The sequence below is a fragment of the Leuresthes tenuis genome, unplaced genomic scaffold (genome assembly GCF_036924035.1).
Source record: "Leuresthes tenuis unplaced genomic scaffold, fLeuTen1.0.hap1 SCAF_3, whole genome shotgun sequence".
Classification (NCBI taxonomy): domain Eukaryota; kingdom Metazoa; phylum Chordata; class Actinopteri; order Atheriniformes; family Atherinopsidae; genus Leuresthes; species Leuresthes tenuis.
In genome coordinates this window covers 38082887-38097043 of record NW_027325357.1, presented here as the reverse complement: position 1 = coordinate 38097043, position 14157 = coordinate 38082887, and positions in this window count along the sequence as shown.

Here is a 14157-nt window from a genome sequence, read left to right as displayed (position 1 = left end):
GACAGACACAGACAGACACAGATAGACAAACAGAGACACAGACAAACACAGACAGACACAGACAAACACAGACAGACACAGAAAAACACAGACAGACACAGACAGACACACACAAACACAGACAAACACAGACAGACACAGTAAGAAAAAGAAGGACACACACAAACAAAGACAGACACAGACAAACACACACAAACAAAGACAGACACAGACAAACACAGACAAACACAGACAGACACAGACAAACACAAACACAGACGGACACAGACAAACACAGACAGACACAGACAGACACACACAAACACAGACAGACAGAGACAAACACAAACACAGACGGACACAGACAAACGCAGACGGACACAGACAAACAAAGACAGACAGAGACAAACACAGACATACACAGACAAACACAGACAGACACAGAATAACACAGACAAACGCAGAGAGACACAGACAAACACAGACAAACACAGACAGACAAAGACAAACAAAGAGAGACACAGACGGACAAAGACAAACACAGAGAGACACAGCCGGACACAGATAGACAAAGAGAGACACAGACAAACACAGACAGACACAGACAAACACAGACAGATACAGAAAAACACAGACGGACACAGACAAACACAGACAAACACAGACAAGCACAGACAGACACAGACAAACAGACAGACACAGACAAACACAGAGAGACACAGACAGACACAGACGGACACAGACAAACACAGACAAACACAGAAAACACAGAGAGACACAGACAGACACAGACGGACACAGACAAATAAAGACAGACACAGACAGATAAAGACAAACACAGAGAGACACAGACGGACAAAGACAAACACAGAGAGACACAGCCGGACACAGACAAACACAGACCAACAGAGATGGACAAAGAAAAACACAGAAAAACACAGACAGACAAAGACAAACACAGACAAACACAGACTAACACAGACAAACACAGACAGACACAGAATAACACAGACAAACGCAGACAGACACAGAAAAACACAGACAAACACAGACAGACAAAGACAAACACAGAGAGACACAGAAGGACAAAGACAAACACAGAGAGACACAGAAGGACAAAGACAAACACAGAGAGACACATACAGACACAGAGAAACACAGACAAACACAGACAAACACAGACGGACACAGACAAACACAGACAGACAGAGACAAACACAGACGGACACAGACAAACACAGACAGACACAGAATAACACAGACAAACGCAGACAGACAAAGACAAACACAGACAAACACAGACAGAAAAAGACAAACACAGAGAGACACAGACGGACAAAGACAAAAACAGAGAGACACAGCCTGACACAGACAAACACAGACAGACCCAGATAGACAGAGAGAGACACAGACAAGCACAGACAGACACAGACAAACAGACAGACACAGACAAACACAGACAGACACAGATGGACACAGACAAACACAGGCAGACACAGAAAACAGAGAGAGACACAGACAGACACAGACGGACACAGAAAAACACAGACAAACAAAGACAGACACAGACAGACAAAGACAAACACAGAGAGACACAGACGGAAAAAGACAAACACAGAGAGACAGAGACGGACAAAGATAAACACAGACGGACACAGACAAACACAGACTGACACAGACAAACACAGATAAACACACACTGACACAGAGACACAGACAAACACAGACGGACACAGACAAAAACAGAGAGACACAGAAAAACACAGACAAACACAGACGGACACAGACAAACACAGACAGACACAGACAGACACAGACAGACACAGACAGACAAAGACAGACACAGAAAAACAAAGAAAAACACAGACAAACACAGATAAACACTGACAGACACAGACAAACACAGACAAACACAGACGGACACAGACAAACACAGACAGACACATACAAACACAGATAAACACAGACGGACACAGATAAACACAGACGGACACAGACAAACACAGACAGACACAGACAAACACACACGGACACAGACAAACACAGACAGACAAAGAAAAACACAGACGGACAAAGACAAACACAGAAAAACACAGACAGACACAGATAGACAAAGACAAACACAGAGAGGCACAGCCGGACACAGTAAAACACAGACAGACACGGACAGACACAGACGGACACAGAAAAACACAGGCGGACACAGACAAACACAGACAGACACAGACAGACACACACAAACACAGATAAACACAGACAGACACAGACAGAAAAAGACGGATACACACAAACAAAGACAGACACAGACAAACACACACAAACAAAGACAGACACACACAAACACAGACAGACAAAGACGGACACAGATAAACACAGACGGACACAGACAAACACAGAAAGACAAGGACAAACACAGATATACAGAGAGGGACGCAGAAAAAAACAGACAGACACAGACAAACACAGACGGACACAGACAAACACAGACAGAAACAGACAAACACAGACAGACACATACAGACACAGAGAAACACAGACAAACACAGACAAACACAGACAAACACAGACGGACACAGACAAACACAGACAGACAGAGACAAACACAGACGGACACAGACAAACACAGACAGACACAGAATAACACAGACAAACGCAGACAGACACAGACAAACACAGACAAACACAGACAAACACAGACAGACAAAGACAAACAAAGACAGACACAGACGGACAAAGACAAACACAGAGAGACACAGCCGGACACAGACAGACACAGACAGACACAGATAGACAAACAGAGACACAGACAAACACAGACAGACACAGACAAACACAGACAGACACAGAAAAACACAGACAGACACAGACAGACACACACAAACACAGACAAACACAGACAGACACAGTAAGAAAAAGAAGGACACACACAAACAAAGACAGACACAGACAAACACACACAAACAAAGACAGACACAGACAAACACAGACAAACACAGACAGACACAGACAAACACAAACACAGACGGACACAGACAAACACAGACAGACACAGACAGACACACACAAACACAGACAGACAGAGACAAACACAAACACAGACGGACACAGACAAACGCAGACGGACACAGACAAACAAAGACAGACAGAGACAAACACAGACATACACAGACAAACACAGACAGACACAGAATAACACAGACAAACGCAGAGAGACACAGACAAACACAGACAAACACAGACAGACAAAGACAAACAAAGAGAGACACAGACGGACAAAGACAAACACAGAGAGACACAGCCGGACACAGATAGACAAAGAGAGACACAGACAAACACAGACAGACACAGACAAACACAGACAGATACAGAAAAACACAGACGGACACAGACAAACACAGACAAACACAGACAAGCACAGACAGACACAGACAAACAGACAGACACAGACAAACACAGAGAGACACAGACAGACACAGACGGACACAGACAAACACAGACAAACACAGAAAACACAGAGAGACACAGACAGACACAGACGGACACAGACAAATAAAGACAGACACAGACAGATAAAGACAAACACAGAGAGACACAGACGGACAAAGACAAACACAGAGAGACACAGCCGGACACAGACAAACACAGACCAACAGAGATGGACAAAGAAAAACACAGAAAAACACAGACAGACAAAGACAAACACAGACAAACACAGACTAACACAGACAAACACAGACAGACACAGAATAACACAGACAAACGCAGACAGACACAGAAAAACACAGACAAACACAGACAGACAAAGACAAACACAGAGAGACACAGAAGGACAAAGACAAACACAGAGAGACACAGAAGGACAAAGACAAACACAGAGAGACACAGAAGGACAAAGACAAACACAGAGAGACACAGCCGGACACAGACAAACACAGACAGACACAGATAGACAAAGAGAGACACAGACAAACACAGACACACACAGAAAAACACAGACAGATACAGAAAAACACAGACGGACACAGACAAACACAGACAAACACAGACAGACAGAGACAAACACAGACAGATACAGAAAAACACAGACGGACACATACAAACACAGACAAACACAGACAGACAAAGACAAACACAGAGAGACACAGACGGACAAAGACAAACACAGAGAGACACAGACGGACCAAAACAAACACAGAGAGACACAGTCGGACACAGACAAACACAGACCAAGAGAGATGGACAAAGAAAAACACGGACAAACACAGACAGACAAAGACAAACACACACAAACACAGACTAACACAGACAAACACAGACAGACACAGACAAACACAGACAGACACAGAATAAAACAGACAAACGCAGACAGACACAGACAAACACAGACAGACAAAGACAAACACAGAGAAACACAGACGGACAAAGACAAACACAGAGAAACACAGCCGGACGCAGACAAACACAGACAGACACAGATAGACAAACAGAGACACAGACAAACACAGACAGACACAGACAAACACAGACAGACACAGAAAAACACAGACAGACACAGACAGACACACACATACACAGACAAACACAGACAGACACAGACAGACACAGACAGAAAAAGAAGGACACACACAAACAAAGACAGACACAGACAAACACACACAAACAAAGACAGACACAGACAAACACAGACAAACACAGACAGACACAGACAAACACAGACGGACACAGACAAAGACAGACAGACACAGACGGACACACACAAACACAGACAGACAGAGACAAACACAAACACAGACGGACACAGACAAACACAGACAGACATAGACGGACACAGACAAACACAGACAGACAAAGACAAACACAGAGAAACACAGCCGGACGCAGACAAACACAGACAGACACAGATAGACAAACAGAGACACAGACAAACACAGACAGACACAGACAAACACAGACAGACACAGACAAACACAGACAGACACAGAAAAACACAGACAGACACAGACAGACACACACAAACACAGACAAACACAGACAGACACAGACAGACACAGACAGAAAAAGAAGGACACACACAAACAAAGACAGACACAGAAAAACACACACAAACAAAGACAGACACAGACAAACACAGACAAACACAGACAGACACAGACAAACACAAACACAGACGGACACAGACAAACACAGACAGACACACACAAACACAGACAGACAGAGACAACCACAAACACAGACGGACACAGACAAACACAGACAGACATAGAAGGACACAGACAAACACAGACAAACACAGACGGACACAGACAAACAAAGACAGACAGAGACAAACACAGACGTACACAGACAAACACAGACAGACACAGAATATTACAGACAAACGCTGACAGACACAGACAAACACAGACAAACAAAGACAGACAAAGACAAACAAAGAGAGACACAGACGGACAAAGACAAACACAGAGAGACACAGCCGGACACAGACAGACACAGACAGACACAGATAGACAAAGAGAGACACAGACAAACACAGACAGACACAGACAAACACAGACAGATACAGACAAACAGACAGACACAGACAAACACAGACAGACACAGACGGACACAGACAAACACAGACAGACACAGAAAACACAGAGAGACACAGACAGACACAGACGGACACAGACAAATAAAGACAGACACAGACAGACAAAGACAAAAACAGAGAGACACAGACGGACAAAGACAAACACAGAGAGACACAGCCGGACACAGACAAACAAAGACCAACAGAGATGGACAAAGACAAAGACAGAAAAACACAGACAGACAAAGACAAACACAGACAAACACAGACGAACACAGACAAACACAGACAGACACAGAAAAACACAGACAGACACAGAATAACACAGACAAACGCAGACAGACACAGACAAACACAGACAAACACAGACAGACAAAGACAAACACAGAGAGACACAGAAGGACAAAGACAAACACAGAGAGACACAGCCGGACACAGACAAACACAGACAGACACAGATAGACAAAGAGAGACACAGACAAACACAGACAGACACAGACAAACACAGACAGACATAGACGGACACAGACAAACACAGACAAACACAGACGGACACAGACAAACAAAGACAGACAGAGACAAACACAGACGTACACAGACAAACACAGACAGACACAGAATAAAACAGACAAACACAGAAAAACACAGACAGACAAAGACAAACAAAGAGAGACACAGACGGACAAAGAAAAACACAGAGAGACACAGCCGGACACAGACAGACACAGACAGACACATATAGACAAAGAGAGACACAGACAAACACAGAGAGACACAGAATAAAACAGACAAACGCAGACAGACACAGACAAACACAGACAAACACAGACAGACAAAGACAAACACAGAGAAACACAGACAGACAAAGACAAACACAGAGAAACACAGCCGGACGCAGACAAACACAGACAGACACAGATAGACAAACAGAGACACAGACAAACACAGACAGACACAGACAAACACAGACAGACACAGAAAAACACAGACAGACACAGACAGACACACACAAACACAGACAAACACAGACAGACACAGACAGACACAGACAGAAAAAGAAGGACACACACAAACAAAGACAGACACAGACAAACACACACAAACAAAGACAGACACAGAAAAACACAGACAAACACAGACAGACACAGACAAACACAGACGGACACAGACAAACACAGACAGACACAGACAGACACACACAAACACAGACAGACAGAGACAAACACAAACACAGACGGACACAGACAAACACAGACAGACATAGACGGACACAGAAAAACACAGACGGACAAAGACAAACACAGAGAAACACAGCCGGACGCAGACAAACACAGACAGACACAGATAGACAAACAGAGACACAGACAAACACAGACAGACACAGACAAACACAGACAGACACAGAAAAACACAGACAGACACAGACAGACAGACACAAACACAGACAAACACAGACAGACACAGACAGAAAAAGAAGGACACACACAAACAAAGACAGACACAGAAAAACACACACAAACAAAGACAGACACAGACAAACACAGACAAACACAGACAGACACAGACAAACACAAACACAGACGGACACAGACAAACACAGACAGACACACACAAACACAGACAGACAGAGACAACCACAAACACAGACGGACACAGACAAACACAGACAGACATAGACGGACACAGACAAACACAGACAAACACAGACGGACACAGACAAACAAAGACAGACAGAGACAAACACAGACGTACACAGACAAACACAGACAGACACAGAATATTACAGACAAACGCTGACAGACACAGACAAACACAGACAAACACAGACAGACAAAGACAAACAAAGAGAGACACAGACGGACAAAGACAAACACAGAGAGACACAGCCGGACACAGACAGACACAGACAGACACAGATAGACAAAGAGAGACACAGACAAACACAGACAGACACAGACAAACACAGACAGATACAGACAAACAGACAGACACAGACAAACACAGACAGACACAGACGGACACAGACAAACACAGACAGACACAGAAAACACAGAGAGACACAGACAGACACAGACGGACACAGACAAATAAAGACAGACACAGACAGACAAAGACAAAAACAGAGAGACACAGACGGACAAAGACAAACAAAGAGAGACACAGCCGGACACAGACAAACAAAGACCAACAGAGATGGACAAAGACAAACACAGAAAAACACAGACAGACAAAGACAAACACAGACGAACACAGACAAACACAGACAGACACAGACAAACACAGACAGACACAGAATAACACAGACAAACGCAGACAGACACAGAATATTACAGACAAACGCTGACAGACACAGACAAACACAGACAAACACAGACAGACAAAGACAAACAAAGAGAGACACAGACGGACAAAGACAAACACAGAGAGACACAGCCGGACACAGACAGACACAGACAGACACAGATAGACAAAGAGAGACACAGACAAACACAGACAGACACAGACAAACACAGACAGACACAGACGGACACAGACAAACACAGAAAGACACAGACAGACAAAGACAAACACAGAGAAACACAGACGGACAAAGACAAACACAGAGAAACACAGACGGACAAAGACAAACACAGAGAAACACAGCCGGACGCAGACAAACACAGACAGACACAGACAAACACAGACAGACACAGAATAACACAGACAAACGCAGACAGACACAGACAAACACAGACAAACACAGACAGACAAAGACAAACACAGAGAGACACAGAAGGACAAAGACAAACACAGAGAGACACAGCCGGACACAGACAAACACAGACAGACACAGATAGACAAAGAGAGACACAGACAAACACAGACAGACACAGACAAACACAGACAGACATAGACGGACACAGACAAACACAGACAAACACAGACGGACACAGACAAACAAAGACAGACAGAGACAAACACAGACGTACACAGACAAACACAGACAGACACAGAATAACACAGACAAACACAGACAAACACAGACAGACAAAGACAAACAAAGAGAGACACAGACGGACAAAGAAAAACACAGAGAGACACAGCCGGACACAGACAGACACAGACAGACACAGATAGACAAAGAGAGACACAGACAAACACAGACAGACACAGACAAACGCAGACAGACACAGACAAACACAGACAAACACAGACAGACAAAGACAAATAGAGAGAAACACAGACGGACAAAGACAAACACAGAGAAACACAGCCGGACACAGACAAACACAGACAGACACAGATAGACAAACAGAGACACAGACAAACACAGACAGACACAGAAAAACACAGACAGACACAGACAGACACACACAAACACAGACAAACACAGACAGACACAGACAGACACAGACAGAAAAAGAAGGACACACACAAACAAAGACAGACACAGACAAACACACACAAACAAAGACAGACACAGACAAACACAGACGGACACAGACAAACACAGACAGACACAGACAGACACACACAAACACAGACAGACAGAGACAAACACAAACACAGACGGACACAGACAAACACAGACAGACATAGACGGACACAGAAAAACACAGACGGACAAAGACAAACACAGAGAAACACAGCCGGACGCAGACAAACACAGACAGACACAGATAGACAAACAGAAACACAGACAAACACAGACAGACACAGACAAACACAGACAGACACAGAAAAACACAGACAGACACAGACAGACACACACAAACACAGACAAACACAGACAGACACAGACAGAAAAAGAAGGACACACACAAACAAAGACAGACACAGAAAAACACACACAAACAAAGACAGACACAGACAAACACAGACAAACACAGACAGACACAGACAAACACAAACACAGACGAACACAGACAAACACAGACAGACACACACAAACACAGACAGACAGAGACAAACACAGACGGACACAGACAAACACAGACAAACACAGACAAACACAGACGGACACAGACAAACAAAGACAGACAGAGACAAACACAGACGTACACAGACAAACACAGACAGACACAGAATAACACAGACAAACGCAGACAGACACAGACAAACACAGACAAACACAGACAGACAAAGACAAACAAAGAGAGACACAGACGGACAAAGACAAACAGAGAGAGAAACAGCCGGACACAGACAGACACAGACAGACACAGATAGACAAAGAGAGACACAGAAAAACACAGACAGACACAGACAAACACAGACAGACACAGACAGATACAGAAAAACACAGACGGACATAGACAAACACAGACAAACACAGACAAGCACAGTCAGACACAGACAAACAGACAGACACAGACAAACACAGACAGACACAGACGGACACAGACAAACACAGACATACACAGAAAACACAGAGAGACACAGACAGACACAGACGGACACAGACAAATAAAGACAGACACAGACAGACAAAGACAAAAACAGAGAGACACAGACGGACAAAGACAAACACAGAGAGACAAAGCCGGACACAGACAAACAAAGACCAACAGAGATGGACAAAGACAAACACAGAAAAACACAGACAGACAAAGACAAACACAGAGAGACACAGCCGGACACAGACAAACAAAGACCAACAGAGATGGACAAAGACAAAGACAGAAAAACACAGACAGACAAAGACAAACACAGACAAACACAGACGAACACAGACAAACACAGACAGACACAGAAAAACACAGACAGACACAGAATAACACAGACAAACGCAGACAGACACAGACAAACACAGACAAACACAGACAGACAAAGACAAACACAGAGAGACACAGAAGGACAAAGACAAACACAGAGAGACACAGCCGGACACAGACAAACACAGACAGACACAGATAGACAAAGAGAGACACAGACAAACACAGACAGACACAGACAAACACAGACAGACATAGACGGACACAGACAAACACAGACAAACACAGACGGACACAGACAAACACAGACAGACAGAGACAAACACAGACGTACACAGACAAACACAGACAGACACAGAATAACACAGACAAACGCAGACAGACACAGACAAACACAGACAAACACAAACAGACAAAGACAAACAAAGAGAGACACAGACGGACAAAGACAAAAACAGAGAGACACAGCCGGACACAGACAGACACAGACAGACACAGATAGACAAAGAGAGACACAGACAAACACAGACAGACACAGACAAACACAGACAGACACAGACAAACAGACAGACACAGACAAACACAGACAGACACAGACGGACACAGACAAACACAGACAGACACAGAAAACACAGAGAGACACAGACGGAGACAGACAAATAAAGACAGACACAGACAGACAAAGACAAAAACAGAGAGACACAGACGGACAAAGACAAACACAGAGAGACACAGCCGGACACAGACAAACAAAGACCAACAGAGATGGACAAAGACAAACACAGAAAAACATAGATAGACAAAGACAAACACAGACAAACACAGACAAACACAGACAAACACAGACAGACACAGACAAACACAGACAGACACAGAATAACACAGACAAACGCAGACAGACACAGACAAACACAGAGAAACACAGACAGACAAAGACAAACACAGAGAGACACAGAAGGACAAAGACAAACACAGAGAGACACAGCCGGACACAGACAAACACAGACAGACACAGATAGACAAAGAGAGACACAGACAAACACAGACAGACACAGACAAACACAGACAGATACAGAAAAACACAGACGGACACAGACAAACACAGACAAACACAGACAGACAGAGACAAACACAGACAGATACAGAAAAACACAGACGGACACAGACAAACACAGACAAACACAGACAGACAAAGACAAACACAGAGAGACACAGACAGACAAAGACAAACACAGAGAGACACAGACAGACAAAGACAAACAGAGAGACACAGTCGGACACAGACAAACACAGACCAACAGAGATGGACAAAGAAAAACACAGAAAAACACAGAGAGACAAAGACAAACACACACAAACACAGACTAACACAGACAAACACAGACAGACACAGAATAAAACAGACAAACGCAGACAGACACAGACAAACACAGACAAACACAGACAGACAAAAACAAACACAGAGAAACACAGATGGACAAAGACATACACAGAGAAACACAGCCGGACGCAGACAAACACAGACAGACACAGATAGACAAACAGAGACACAGACAAACACAGACAGACACAGACAAACACAGACAGACACAGAAAAACACAGACACACACAGACAGACACACAAAAACACAGACAAACACAGACAGACACAGACAGACACAGACAGAAAAAGAAGGACACACACAAACAAAGACAGACAGACAAACACGCACAAACAAAGACAGACACAGACAAACACAGACAAACACAGACAAACACAGACAGACACAGACAAACACAAACACAGACGGACACAGACAAACACAGACAGACACAGACAGAAAAAGAAGGACACACACAAACAAAGACAGACAGACAAACACGCACAAACAAAGACAGACACAGACAAACACAGACAAACACAGACAAACACAGACAGACACAGACAAACACAAACACAGAAAGACACAGACGGACACAGATAAACACAGATATACAAAGACAGACAAAGACAAACACAGAAAAACACAGACAGACAAAGACAGACACAGACAAACACAGACAAACACAGACAGACAAAGACAAACACAGAGAAACACAGACGGACAAAGACAAACACAGAGAAACACAGACAGACACAGACAAACACAGACGGACACAGACAAACACAGACGGACACAGACAAACACAGACAGACACAGACAAACACAGACAGACACAGAAAAACACAGACAGACACAGACAGACACACACAAACACAGACAAACACAGACAGACACAGACAGACACAGACAGAAAAAGAAGGACACACACAAACAAAGACAGACACAGACAAACACACACAAACAAAGACAGACACAGACAAACACAGACAAACACAGACAGACACAGACAAACACAGACGGACACAGACAAAAACAGACAGACACAGACAGACACACACAAACACAGACAGACAGAGACAAACACAAACACAGACGGACACAGACAAACACAGACAGACATAGACGGACACAGAGAAACACAGACGGACAAAGACAAACACAGAGAAACACAGCCGGACGCAGACAAACACAGACAGACACAGATAGACAAACAGAGACACAGACAAACACAGACAGACACAGACAAACACAGACAGACACAGAAAAACACAGACAGACACAGACAGACACACACAAACACAGACAAACACAGATAGACACAGACAGACACAGACAGAAAAAGAAGGACACACACAAACAAAGACAGACACAGAAAAACACACACAAACAAAGAGAGACACAGACAAACACAGACAGACACAGACAAACACAAACACAGACGGACACAGACAAACACAGACAGACACACACAAACACAGACAGACAGAGACAACCACAAACACAGACGGACACAAACAAACACAGACAGACATAGACGGACACAGACGAACACAGACAAACACAGACGGACACAGACAAACAAAGACAGACAGAGACAAACACAGACGTACACAGACAAACACAGACAGACACAGAATAACACAGACAAACGCAGACAGACACAGACAAACACAGACAAACACAGACAGACAAAGACAAACAAAGAGAGACACAGACGGACAAAGACAAACACAGAGAGACACAGCCGGACACAGACAGACACAGACAGACACAGATAGACAAAGAGAGACACAGACAAACACAGACAGACACAGACAAACACAGACAGATACAGACAAACAGACAGACACAGACAAACACAGACAGACACAGACGGACACAGACAGACACGGACAGACACAGACGGACACAGAAAAACACAGGCGGACACAGACAGACACACACAAACACAGACAAACACAGACAAACACAGACAGACACAGACAAACACAAACACAGACGGACACAGACAAACACAGACAGACACACACAAACACAGACAGACAGAGACAAACACAAACACAGACGGACACAGACAAACACAGACAGACACAGACAAACACAGAGAGACACAGAAGGACAAAGACAAACACAGAGAGACACAGCCGGACACAGACAAACACAGACAGACACAGATAGACAAAGAGAGACACAGACAAACACAGACAGACACAGACAAACACAGACAGACATAGACGGACACAGACAAACACAGACAAACACAGACGGACACAGACAAACAAAGACGGACAGAGACAAACACAGACGTACACAGACAAACACAGACAGACACAGAATAACACAGACAAACGCAGACAGACACAGACAAACACAGACAAACACAAACACACAAAGACAAACAAAGAGAGACACAGACGGACAAAGACAAACACAGAGAGACAGAGCCGGACACAGACAGACACAGACAGACACAGATAGACAAAGAGAGACACAGACAAACACAGACAGACACAGACAAACACAGACAGACACAGACAAACAGACAGA